This window comes from Coregonus lavaretus (genome assembly GCF_964263955.1).
Source record: "Coregonus lavaretus genome assembly, chromosome: 17".
Classification (NCBI taxonomy): domain Eukaryota; kingdom Metazoa; phylum Chordata; class Actinopteri; order Salmoniformes; family Salmonidae; genus Coregonus; species Coregonus lavaretus.
In genome coordinates, this window is record NC_140004.1 from 28,961,447 (window position 1) to 28,975,349 (window position 13,903).

Genomic DNA, 13,903 nt, shown 5'->3' on the forward strand with positions numbered 1-13,903 from the left:
CGGTTCGGCCCATTCCTGCTCCCCGCACCAAGTCAGTGGTGCGCGTCGTCAGCCCGGTCCGGTCCATTCCTGCTCCCCGCACCAAGTCAGTGGTGCGCGTTGTCAGCCCGGTCCGGCCCATTCCTGCTCCCCGCACCAAGTCAGTGGTGCGCGTCGTCAGCCCGGTCCGGCCCATTCCTGCTCCCCGCACCAAGTCAGGGGTGCGCTTCGTCAGCCCGGTCCGGTCCATTCCTGCTCCCCGCACCAAGGCAGTGGTGCGCTTCGTCAGCCCGGCTCGGCCCGTTCCTGCTCCCCGCACCAAGTCAGTGGTGTGCTTCGTCAGCCCAGTCCGGCCTGTCCCTGCTCCACGCACCAAGCCTACGGTGTGCGTCGTCAGCCTGGTAAGGCCCGTTCCTCCTCCACGCACCAAGCCAGGGGTGCGCGTCGTCAGTCCAGCACAACCCGTGCCTGGGTCATGTCCGGAGCCGGATCCGCCGCCTAGGCGGAGTGCCCACCCGGTCCCTCCCCTGTGGGATTTAGTTGGCGCGGTCGGAGTCCGCGCCTTTAGGGGGGGGTACTGTCACGCCCTGGCTCTGGGGACAATGTTATGTTGAGCCAGGGTGTGTAATTCTAGGTTTGATTTTTCTATGTTGGTCTGAGTGACTCCCAATCAGAGGCAACGAGTGTCAGCTGGGTGTCTCTGATTGGGAGCCATATTTAACTGTCTGTCTTTCACGTTGTGTTTGTGGTTTCTTGTTCGTGTTGGTGTGTGTTTAACCATAGACGTCACGTTTTTCGTTTGTTGTTTTGATCGTGTGATCATTTAATAAATATAATATGTTCACCCGCAACGCTGCGCCTTGGTCTCTCCATGACGATCGTGACAATGACATCTGAAGAGCTCCTCCATATTACATGAGCTGACTTTCCCCAAAGACTCCACAGTCAAGTCACAGCAGCTTTCAATTCAACTCCTCAACGCCTGATCATCAAAATGGGGATGCTTTGCCACAGAGTATTAAAATGAGAAGGAAGAAAATACTTTTTTTTTTAAGGTTGATGTTTGAAATCAGACAAGCATACAAAACCCAGAGGATGATAAACGCATGCACCACCTCCGTGGTCCCAGCTGTGTTGCCCCCCTTGGCCATCCCCCTTCAACACTAATTTTACATTACAATATATGTTGTCAGTCACTTTGCAGACACTCTTATCCACCGTGCCGTGCCCTCTCATCATCTCTTGCTTCATTCAGCTCACTCGAATACTCCCCTCTTTCTTTCTTATTAGACCTCCTCTCAGCCCACCCCCCCCACACACCTCACCTGTCAAGGGCTCTGTCTCTCTGTCTCTCTGACCCATAGACTCCCTCTAGTATCCTCTTCAAGGTCTCACAGTCTTCAACTGGTTTGGATCCTCAATTATTTATGTCCATCATTAATATTTAGCAAGACCACTGCACTACGTATAAAGCTGCCCTCCGTACACACAAATGCCTCGATACAAAGACACCCTTGCTCTCTGTGCCGTGTCCTAGAGGTGGAGGGAGATGAGGAGAGAGACAGGGAGAGGGAACGAGAAGGAGAAACGAGAGAGGTAGAGAGGAGAAGGGAACAGCAGGTGAATGAGTAAACAGCATCAATTCCACATCGGCCTCTCAACAACCCTTACAAAGAGCTGAAAGACTGGTTGAAGGTCTGATAGGAAAAGTTTCACACTTATGTTAAGTTTTAGGCTGGCTCACAAAAACGTTTTGTTTAAGACCACTGGCTCCAGTACAGATGCACTCTGCCATAAAACAAAAAAAATTTCTTATTTGTTTCCTTAGTCCATTGTTGATATAGTCCCAAAATGTTTTGCATGTCAACAATCAAGTTTTCAATATACAGTGCATTCGGAAATTATTCAGATCCCTTGACTTTTTCCACATTTTGTTACGTTACAACCTTACTCTAAAAGTGATTAAATAAAATAGAAATCTCATCAATCTACACACAATACCCCATAATGACAAAGCAAAAAAAGGTTTATATAAATGTTTGCACATTTATTAAAAACAAAAAACTGAAATACCTTATTTACACAACTATTCAGACCCTTTGCTATGAGACTCGAAATTGAGCTCAGGTGCATCCTGTTTCCATTGATCATCCTTGAGATGTTTCTACAACTTGATTGGAGTCCACCTGTGGTAAATTCAATTGATTGGACAGTATTTGGAAAGGCACACACACACCTGTTTATATAAGGTCCCATAGGTGACAGTGCATGTCAGAACAAAAACCAAGCAATGAGGTCGAAGGAATTGTCCGTAGAGCTCCGAGACAGGATTGTGTCGAGGTACAGATCTGGGAAAGGGTACCAAAAAATGTCTGCAGCATTGAAGGTCCCCAAGAACAGAGTGGCGTCCATCATTCTTACATTTACATTTACGTCATTTAGCAGACGCTCTTATCCAGAGCGACTTACAGTTAGTGCATACATTATTCTATTTTTTTTTTTCATACTGGCCCCCCGTGGGAATCGAACCCACAACCCTGGCGTTGCAAACGCCATGCTCTACCAACTGAGCTACCTCTCTGCTGGCCATTCCCTCCCCTACCCTGGACGACGCTGGGCCAATAGTGCGCCGCCCCATTGGTCTCCCGGTTGCGGCCGGCTACAGCAGAGCCTGGATTCGAACCAGGATCTCTAGTGGCACAGCTAGCACTGCGATGCAGTGCCTTAGACCACTGCGCCACTTCTTAAATGGAAGAAGTTTGGAACCACCAAGCCTCTTCCTAGAACTGGCTGCCCAGCCAAACTGAGCAATCGGGGGAGAAGGGCCTTGGTTTAGGGAGGTGACCAAGAACCCGATGGTCACGCTGACAGAGCGCCAGAGTTCTTCTGTGGAGATGGGAGAACCTTCCAGAAGGGTTCTAATCCATTTTAGAAAAAGGCTGTAACGTAACATAATGTGGAAAAAGTCAAGGGGTCTGAAAACTTTCCGAATGCACTGTATATAACTTTCCAAATACAGAAAGACAGCCGGTATGATGCAAAACTAAAAATGCACCATACCGGCTGTATTTCTGTATTTTGAAAGTGATAGATATCTTGAAAAAATTGATTGCTAATATGCAAAACAAATTGGGACTATATCAACAATGGACTAATTGAACAAATATCAAAACATATACACTACCAGTCAAAAGTTTGGACACACCTACTCATTCAAGGGTTTTTCTTTATTTTTACTATTTTTTACATTGTAGAATAATAGTGATGACATCAAAACTATGACATAACACAAAAAAAGTGTTAAACAAATCAAAATATATTTTATATTTGAGATTCTTCAAATAGCCACCCTTTGCCTTGATGACATCTTTGCACACTCTTGGCATTCTCTCAACCAGCTTCATGAGGCAGTCACCTGGAATGCATTTCAATTAACAGGTGTGCCTTCTTAAAAGTTAACTTGTGGAATTTATTTCCTTCTTAATGCGTTTGAGCCAATCAGTTGTGTTGTGACAAGGTAGGGGGGGTATACCGAAGATAGCCCTATTTGGTAAAAGACCAAGTCCATATTATGACAAGAACAGCTCAAATAAGCAAAGAGAAACGACAGTCCATCATTACTTTAAGACATGAAGGTCAGTCAATACAGATCATTTCAAGAACTTTGAACGTTTCTTCAAGTGCAGTCGCAAAAACCATCAACCGCTATGATGAAACTGTCTCTCATGAGGACCGCCACAGGAATAGAAGACCCAGAATTACTTCTGCTGCAGAGGATAAGTTCATTAGAATTACCAGCCTCAGAAATTGTAGCCCAAATAAATGCTTCACAGAGTTCAAGTAACAGACACATCTCAACATCAACTGTTCAGAGAAGACTGAGTGAATCAGTCCTTCATGGTCGAATTGCTGCAAAGAAACCACTACTAAAGGACACAAATAATAAGAAGAGACTTGCTTGGGCCAAGAAACACAAGCAATGGACATTAGACCGGTGGAAATGTGTCCTTTGGTCTGGAGTCCAAATTGGAGATTTTTGATTCCAACTGCCGTGGCTTTGTGAGACGCGGTGTGGGTGAATGGATGATCCCCGCATGTGTATTTCCCACCGTAAAGCATGGAGGAGGAGGTGTTATGGTGTGGGGGTGCTTTGCTGGTGACAATGTCTGTGATTTATTTAGAATTCAAGGCACACTTAACCAGCATAGCTACCACAGTGTTCTGCAGCGATACGCCATCCCATCTGGTCTGGGCTTAGTAGGACTATCATTTGTTTTTCAACAGGACAATGACCAAGAATGAGAGTGATGGAGTGCTGCATCAAATGACCTGGCCTCCACAATCCCTCGCCCTCAACCCAATTGAGATGGTTTGGGATGAGTCGGACCGCAGAGTGAAGGAAAAGCAGCCAACAAGTGCTCAGCATATGTGGGAACTCCTTCAAGACTGTTGGAAAAGCATTCCAGGTGAAGCTGGTTGAGAAAATGCCAAGAGTGTGCAAAGCTGTCATCAAGGCAAATGGTGGCTATTTGAAGAATCTCAAATATAAAATATATTTTGATTTGTTTAACCCTCCCGTTGTCCTAGGGTCAAAATGACCCGCCACTGTGTTGAACCAACTTTATTTAATTTTTATATTTTTTGGATCATTTGTGAGAAGGAGGCAGTGATACTTTCTTTAAAGTCTCACTGCCTCCTCACAAATGATCCCCAAAATATAAAAATTTAATAAAGTTGGTTCAACACAGTGGCGGGTCATTTTGACCCTAGGACAACAGGAGGGTTAACACTTTTTGGGTTACTACATGATTCTATATATGTTATTTCATAGTTTTGATGTCTTCACTATTATTCTACAATGTAGAAAATAGTAAAAATAAAGAAAAACCCTGGAATGAGTAGGTGTGTCCAAACATTTGACTGGTACTGTAGTTTTTGGGTGGCATTTTCCTTTAACAATAACAAATCAACATGTAGTAGTGTACTAGCTGCTACAGCAATTAACCCAGTACCAGTGAAACAGAGAGAACAGCTCTCTGGGTGCACAAACACAAACACACACACACACAAAAGAGATACACACAGCAGTAATAGAATGAGAATTAGAGTGCTTCTTTTTCTCTAGTTGCAGCTGTAGAATTAAAATGATTAGAAAGGAGTCAAGGGACACAGCCCCTAAAATAAAACAATTACACAGCTCACAGCCCTGTATCTATGGCAGTACACCAGCATTTGCACAGAATTGACCAGCATCAATTAATCAAGCGTACCAAATCAAACACCAAATATGCATGGTTCTGTTAGCTGTGATTGTGTGGTTGCGTTCGGCTGATTGCCAGTGCTTGTCAGTGCTGTGAGGCTTTAGGGGAGCTGTAGCATGCAGGCAGCCCAGGTTATCTGCGCTCCCTCACTGGCTGCTGGCAGAGAGAGGCGGCCCTCAGGGCTTTATCAGTAAGAAACACTCGCTGAAATCAGTCCCAATAACCAATCTATCGCAACCATAAATACACACGCAGCCAGGGTGCACGCAAACACACCAACATGCACTGGGAATTAGTCCCAATAACCAATCTATCGCAACCATTAACACGCGTGTGCAGCTGCGGTGCATGCAAACACCAACATGCACTAGGAATCAGTCCCAATAACTAAGCTATCACAACGATTAACACACACACACAGGCATTAAACGCATGGACGTGCACACTAACACATAAGCATGGTGATGCAGGATCACACACATACTGGAAATCAGTCCCAATCTATTGGAATGATTAACAGACACCTTGTACAATCTCACACAAACACCCACAATGACTCAGGATTTTGCAAGGATTAGCCTAGCTCAACACACCAGTTAATCAGCCAGCAGTACTTACATTGCATTACATTTGAGTAATTTAACAGACAATCTTATCCAGTGCGACTTACAGTCCGAGCATTCAACTAAGTTTAGTAGTTTCTGCACTTTTCCCTGCAGAAACTTCCCTTAGACGAGAGGACAGACGGACAGGATTGCTATGCAGGTGTGAAGTTAGTTGTTAAACTGCGCCTGATTTAATGTCTGCTTCAAACACTCACACATCAAAACGCACATCAAAAACTCACATCAAATCATACACAGCATCGTTCATCGTTCTAGTCTTATACCAGTCTGTCTCTCTCCCTCTTCTTCTCCTCTTATCATCTTTCTTTAGATATAAGGCTTTGACATTGTGGAAAGAGATGTTTTGAGAGAGAGAAAGAGGGAGAGAGCGAGAGAGAAAGAACAGTAGTCTCCGTAGAGATAAAAGTTAACATTAAAGTGCACTGTAAAACTTTCTTGTTGTGTTGACAGTATTATAAAATGAAACTACCTTTAAAGTACTGTATTAATTATTTACAGTAAATTGCCTTAAATGGCAATGCACTTTGGGTGATTTTAGTCATTGTCACGAATTCAGCCAAGGCTGCCCCTCCTCCTTGCTCGGGCAGGCTTCGGCGTTCGTCGTCACCGGAGTACTAGCTGCCACCGATCTATGTTTCTGTGTTCTACTTGTTTTGTCTTTATTGTACACACCTGGTTCCCATTATGTTCATGATTTGTTCCCTATTTAACCCTCTGGCTCCCACTGTGTTGTCTGCGTGTTTGTTCTTTGTTCTATGATCGGGGTCCGTCCATTCCATCCCCCAGCACCTCCGACCCTACACCGATGGAGCTCGGAGGTGCTGCTCTCAGGGAGACCGGAAGTGGGGCTGTTTCCTGCACCAACTGTGGCTGCAGAGGACACACTGCTGGTCGGTGCTGGGGAGGGTCCTCAGGGAGTCGAGGCAGCAGGCAGAGCACTGGTGGACCTTCCCAGGTGAGTAGGCACCCGACTCACCCAGAGCTCCCTGTTGCGCACATGTGTATTGACATAGAATTTCCTGAGTTTTCCCCGCATTCCCAGCATAATGCGCTCGTAGATTCAGGCGCAGCTGGGAACTTTATTAATCGTATATTTGCCCGTAGATTAGGGATTCCTATTGTTCCTGTTGATGTGCCCTTCCCTGTACATGCCTTAGATAGTCGCCCTTTAGGGTCAGACCTGATTAGGGAGGTCACAGCTCCACTCTGGATGAAAACGCAGGAGGGTCATGAGGAGAGAATTAGTCTCTTTCTGATCGATTCTCCTGCATTTCCAGTGGTGTTGGGGATTCCCTAGTTAACCTCTCATGACCCCACTATTACATGGCAACAGAGGGCTCTCAAGGGATGGTCACGTCAGTGCTCGGGGAGGTGTGTAGGTGTTTCCATAGGTGCAACTACGGTGGAAAGTCCAAACCAGGTCTCCACTATGCACATTCCCCCCGACTATGCCGATTTGGCTCTCGCCTTCTGTAAAAAGAAGGCGACTCAATTACCACCCCATCGACAGGGGGATTGTGCGATAAATCTCCAGGTAGGCGCTGCACTTCCCCGGAGTCACGTGTATCCTCTGTCACAGGAGGAAACGGCTGCTATGGAAACATATGTCTCAGAATCTCTGGGACAGGGATACATTCGGCCTTCCACTTCACCTGCCTCCTTGAGTTTCTTTTTTGTGAAGAAGGATGGAGGTTTACGTGCATTGACTACCGCGGTCTCAATCAGATCACTGTTAAGTACAGTTATCCACTACTTCTCATTGCTAGTGTGATGGAGTCATTGCACGGGGCGCGCTTCTTCACCAAATTGGATCTCAGGAGCGCGTACAACCTGGTGCGTATCCGGGAGGGGGATGAGTGGAAGACGGCATTTAGTACCACATCTGGGCACTATGAGTACCTCATCATGCCATACGGGTTGATGAATGCTCCATCAGTCTTCCAATCCTTTGTCTATGAGATTTTCAGGGACCCGCACGGACAGGGTGTAGTGGTGTATATAGATGAGATTGTATATAGATGACATTCTCATATACTCCGCTACACGAGCCGAGCATGTGTCCCTGGTACGCAAGGTGCTTGGTCGACTGTTGGAACATGACCTGTACGTCAAGGTGGAGAAATATCTGTTCTTTCAACAGTCCGTCTCCTTCCTAGGGCACCACCTGTCCGCATCAGGGGTGGAGATGGAGAATGACCGCATTTCGGCCGTGCGTAATTGGCCGACTCCAACCACGGTTAAGGAGGTGCAGCGATTCTTAGGGTTTGCCAACTACTACTGGAGGTTTATCCGGGGCTTTGGTCAGGTAGCGCCTCCCATTACCTCCTTGCTGAAGGGGGGACCGGTGCGACTGCAGTGGTCAGCTGAGGCGGACAGAGCTTTTGGTCACCTGAAGGACCTGTTTACCTCGGCTCCTGTGCTGGCTCATCGGACACAGTAGAGGTGGATGCGTCCGAGGCTGGGATAGGAGCTGTACTGTCTCAGCGCTCGGGTACGCCACCAAAGCTCCGCCCCTGTGCTTTCTTTTCGAAGAAGTTCAGCCCGGCGGAGCGCAACTATGATATGGGGAACCGGGAGCTGTTAGCTGTTGTCAAGGCTCTGAAAGCGTGGAGGCATTGGCTTGAGGGGGCTAAACACCATTTCCTCATTTTGACTGACCACCGCAATCTGGAGTACATCCGGGCGGCGAGGAGACTGAACCCTCGCCAGGCAAGGTGGGCCATGTTTTTCACCCGTTTTGTGTTCACCCTTTCTTACAGACCAGGTTCCCAGAACGCTAAGGCAGACGATCTGTCCCGGCTGTATGACACAGAGGAGAGGTCCATGGAGCCCACTCCCATACCTCCGGCTTCTCGTCTGGTGGCACCGGTGGTATGGGAGGTTGACGCGGACATCGAGCGGGCGTTACGTACAGAGCCCACTCCCCCCCCCCCCAGTGTCCAGAGGGTCGTATGTATGTTCCATTAGCTGTACGCAATCGATTGATCTATTGGGCTCACACGTCACCCTCCTCTGGTCATCCTGGCATCGGTCGGAACAATTGCACTGTCTTAGTTGGAAGTACTGGTGGCCCACTTTAGCTAAGGACGTGAGGGTTTATGTTTCCTCCTGCTCGGTGTGCGCCCAGTGCAAGGCACCTAGACACCTGCCCAGAGGGAAATTACAACCCCTACCTGTTCCATAATGGCCGTGGTCACACCTATCGGTGGATTTCGTTACGGACCTTCCCCCGTCACAAGGGAACACCACGATACTGGTCGTTGTGGATCGGTTTTCTAAGTCCTGCCGGCACTACGGGGTACCTGAGGATATAGTGTCTGATCGGGGTTCCCAGTTCACCTCAAGGGTCTGGAGGGCGTTCATGGAACGTCTGGTGGTCTCGGTCAGCCTGACCTCAGGGTTTCACCACGAGAGTAATGGGCAGGTGGAGAGAGTAAATCAGGATGTGGGTAGGTATTTGCGGTCCTATTGCCAGGACCGGCGGGGGGAGTGGTCGGTTTTCATCCCCTGGGCAAAGATGGCCAAAAACTCCCTCTGCCACTCCTCTACTAACCTTTCTCCATTTCAGTGTGTATTAGGTTATCAGCCGGTCTTGGCACCATGGCATCAGAGCCAGATCGAGACACCTGCGGTGGATGAATGGTTTCGGCGCTCGGAGGAGACCTGGAACGCTGCCCATGTACGCCTGCAACGGGCTATCAGGCGACAGAAGGCGAGCGCCGACCGCCACCGCAGTGAGGTTTCGGGTCTGGCTCTCGACCCAAAACCTGCCCCTTCGCCTGCCCTGCCGGAAGCTGGGTCGGCGGTTTGTGGGGCCATTTAAAGTCCTGAGAAGATTGAACAAGGTTTGTTATAGGTTACAGCTTCCTCCTGATTACCGTATTAACCCCTCGTTCCATGTGTCTCTCCTCAGGCCGGTGGTAGCTGGTCCACTCCAGGAGTCTGAGGTACGGGAGGTTCCTCCGCCACTACTGGACATCGAGGGGGCACCGGCGTACTCGGTCCATTCCATCCTGGATTCGAGGCGTCGGATGGGGGGCCTGCAGTATCTCGTGGAGTGGGAGGGGTACGGTCCGGAGGAATGGTGCTGGGTCCCTAGGAGGGACATCCTCGATCCCTCCATGTTGAGGGATTTCCACCGTCGTCATCCGACTCGCCCTGCTCCGCGTCCTTCTGGCCGTCCCTGAGGCCAGTGTCAGGGGTACTGTCATGAATTCAGCCGAAGCTGCCCCTCCTCCTTGCTCGGGCAGGCTTCGTCGTCACTGGAGTACTAGCTGTCACTGATCTATGTTTCTGTGTTCTACTTGTTTTGTCTTTATTGTACACACCTGGTTTCCATTATGTTCATGATTTGTTCCCTATTTAACCCTCTGGCTCCCACTGTGTTGTGTGTGTGTTTGTTCTATGTTTGGTGTCATCGACTGGTGAGCAGGATTTGTCCTCCCTGCGTGGAGATTATGTTCATTTATTTTCTCGAGTAAAGTACGTTGTCTACTAGCTCTGTGTCCTGAGCCTGACTCCGTCCTACCGCTACACACTGACGCCTGACAGGCATAAACAGTAAATGATACCATAAATTCCAAAGTCACTTTAATTTAACAGTACATTACTGTAAACGCACAGCATTTTGGGATCGGCAACTGGCACATTTTTCAAACTATTCTGAGTGATAGGATTGAGAGACATCAAGGTCTGCGGTGAACCAACCAAACAAGGTGTCTACAACATTTATATGATTTATAAAATGAATTACACCAAATATTACACTAATGAAAAACTGATTAATACGGTAAATTTGTACATTTATCAACAGTAAAATACTGTGAAGTATTATACTGCAGCATACTGTAAATTATGGTGCATTGTGGGAAAATGTTGTGGGCAGGGAAAGAATTGCTGTATTTCGAATGGTACTGTAATTCCACCCCACTAGTGGTTGCATGTTATTGTTGTTTCTAGGTCATTAACATATTGTGAGGCGTGCCTTGTAAGAGGCTACATTTGTGCCATCCGTTAGTGAGAGTGCTGTACCAATTTAACTAATATGTGGTAGTAGTGCCCAAACAATTCAACTTGTATAGGAGACAGATTGGAGTGGCAGCAAGTCTCAAACCATTAATGGCTGAGTATTTGCCATGTCCTTTGGTCTGTTTTGCACTGTAGTCACTGCCAGTTTGGAAACCTTTGTTAAGGCCTCTAGAAGTGCAAAGGTTCTAAAATACCAACATTTGATATTTTATGACACTTTCACTTCTAGAGGCCTTAACAAAGGCATCCAGACTGGCATTCATTGATATGCCATAATATGTTAACACATTACATAGCAGCCAACATGCTTGCACCAATCCCATGCAATTATTTTAAAATACTGTAAAATACAAACCCCATCTCCCCTCAATGAACTTAGCTAATTCATTATTTTGTTACAATTACCGTAATAAGATTACAGTAATGCACTGTACAATGGGCGGCAGGTAGCTTAGTGGTTAAGAGCGTTGTGCCAGTAACTGAAAGGTCGCTGGTTCTAATCCCCGAGCCGACTAGGTGAAAAATCTGCCGATGTGCCCTTGAGCAAGGCACTTAACCCTAATTGCTCCTGTAAGTCGCTCTGGATAAGAGCATCTGCTACATGACTAATTATTATTACTGTTTACAGTCTCTTACAGGCAACCAGTTGCTTGTAAGTGTAAGGTTCTGTATTTATTTTCTTAGTTCACTTTGTGTTCTTGAACGTAGCCCTGTCTTTCATTTTTGTTATTGATTTCACCTGTGGTAGTTACTCACCTGGTCTCATCAGCTCCTTATTTAGTTCAGTTCTTTCTGTTTGTGCCTTGTGAGGTATTGTTCGTTTTGACTCTACTAAGCCTTTTCCTAGCTCGTTTGTGAGAACCAGTTTTAGCCTTCAGTCCTAGTTTTGTTTCACCTGCCTGTTTGCCTACTTGTGTATGACCATTGCCTGCCTGTGACCACGATTCCTGCCTTCTGCAAAGGCGTAATAAACACCTGCCGCACTCTACGCGTGAATCTACAACTTTTTCTCCCTGAGTATTCATTACAGAATACCTCACCAAAAACAGAATGGATTCAGCGGAGCTACAGTGGCACCTAACCCGGCAAGAGGAGCGTATGGAGGTAATCGGCCATCTTCTCCGCCAGCCTATCCCTACTCCTCCGATGCCAGGTATCGTACCCCATAGCCCTCCTTCATTCATATCCAACCCCACTAACTTCGCCACCGACAAGAGCAGGGTGGATTTTGTTGTGTCTCTACTCACAGGCAAAACCCTGGATTGGGCCACCGCCATATGGACTGCCAACAGCACAGAACTCAGGACCGAGACCCATTTCCACACCCTCTTCAAAGAGGTATTCGATCACTCTCCTTCCGGTCGTCCTATAGGGGACCTCCTCATAGACCTTCAACAAGGACGCAATTCAGCTGCCGAGTATGCCCTCGAGTTCCGCACCATGGCTGCAGGGAGTGGATGGAGGGAGGCTGCTTTACTTACCGTCTACCAAAGAGGGCTCAACAGGGAACTTCAGGTGGAGCTGGCCTGTAGAGGTGACCTTCAGGATTTAAATCAATACATTCGTATGTCCATCTCCATCGACCACCTCATCGCCGACCGCCGAAGAACTCTGCCACCCAGGAACCCGAAACCTTCTCTTTCCATGATTCCGTCATCCCGTCCGAGTCTTCCGGAGCCCATGCAGTTGGGTCATGCTCCTCTCCCGTGTATTGAACGTCAAAGGCGGATCCAAGAAGGGCTCTGCCTATACTGTGGAGGGAAAGATCATCTACTCAGCCATTGCCCTGTTCGCCCCCCACCTAGAGATAAGAAGGGTCCCTCCACTGCCATGCAGGTAGGCGGATTCGTATTTCTAAATATCTCCCAGAAGCAATTCTCCATCCCAGTATTGATAACCATGAAGGGGGTTACGAAAGTTTGAATGGCGCCGGAGAAGATGGCTGCCGTTTACAGCCCTCTAACCAATTGTACTATTATGTGTGTTTTTCCGCATTATTTGTAATTTATTCTGTACATAATGTTTCTGCCATCATCTCTTATAACCAAAAAGAGCTTCTGGATATCAGGACAGGATTTTCTTCAACAAGTCAGACGCGAAGGATATCCTACAGACACCCGACAAGGCCCAAATCCCCGTCATTCGCATGAGAAAGAGACAGAGATATCGTGGACGTAGGTCGGGGTGCCTTGTAAGGATCCGACGGCGAGCGACTAAACTGCCTCTTCCATCAATCCTATTAGCCAATGTTCAATCATTTGAGAATAAATTAGATGACCTAAGATTACGGTTATCCTACCAACGGGACATTAAAAACTGTAATATCTTATGTTTCACCGAGTCGTGGCTGAACGACGACATGGACAACATACAGCTAGCGGGGTATACGCTACATCGGCAGGATAGAACGGCTGACTCCGATAAGACAAGGGGTGGCGGTCTGTGTATATTTGTAAACAACAGCTGGTGCACAAAATCAAATACTAAGGAAGTCTCGAGGTTTTGCTTGCCTGAGGTAGAGTATCTTATGATAAGCTGTAGACCACACTATTTACCAAGAGAGTTTAAATCTATATTTTTCATAGCTGTCTATTTACCACCACAAACCAATGCTGGCATTAAGATTGCACTGAATGAGCCGTATAAGGCCATAAGTGAACAGGAAAACGCTCATCAACCCATCCTTGACGCTCATCAACTCATCCTTGACCGCTGGCTATGTCCCTTCCGTCTTCAAGAGAGTGAGAGTTGCACCCCTTCTCAAAAAACCTACACTCGATCCCTCCGATGTCAACAACTACAGACCAGTATCCCTTCTTTCTTTTATCTCCAAAACTCTTGAGCGTGCCGTCTTTAGCCAACTCTCTTGCTATCTCTCTCAGAATTACCTTCTTGATCCAAACCAGTCAGGTTTCAAGACTGGTCATTCAACTGAGACTGCTCTTCTCTGTGTCACGGAGGCTCTCCGCACTGCTAAAGCTAACTCTCTCTCCTCTGCTCTTGTCCTTC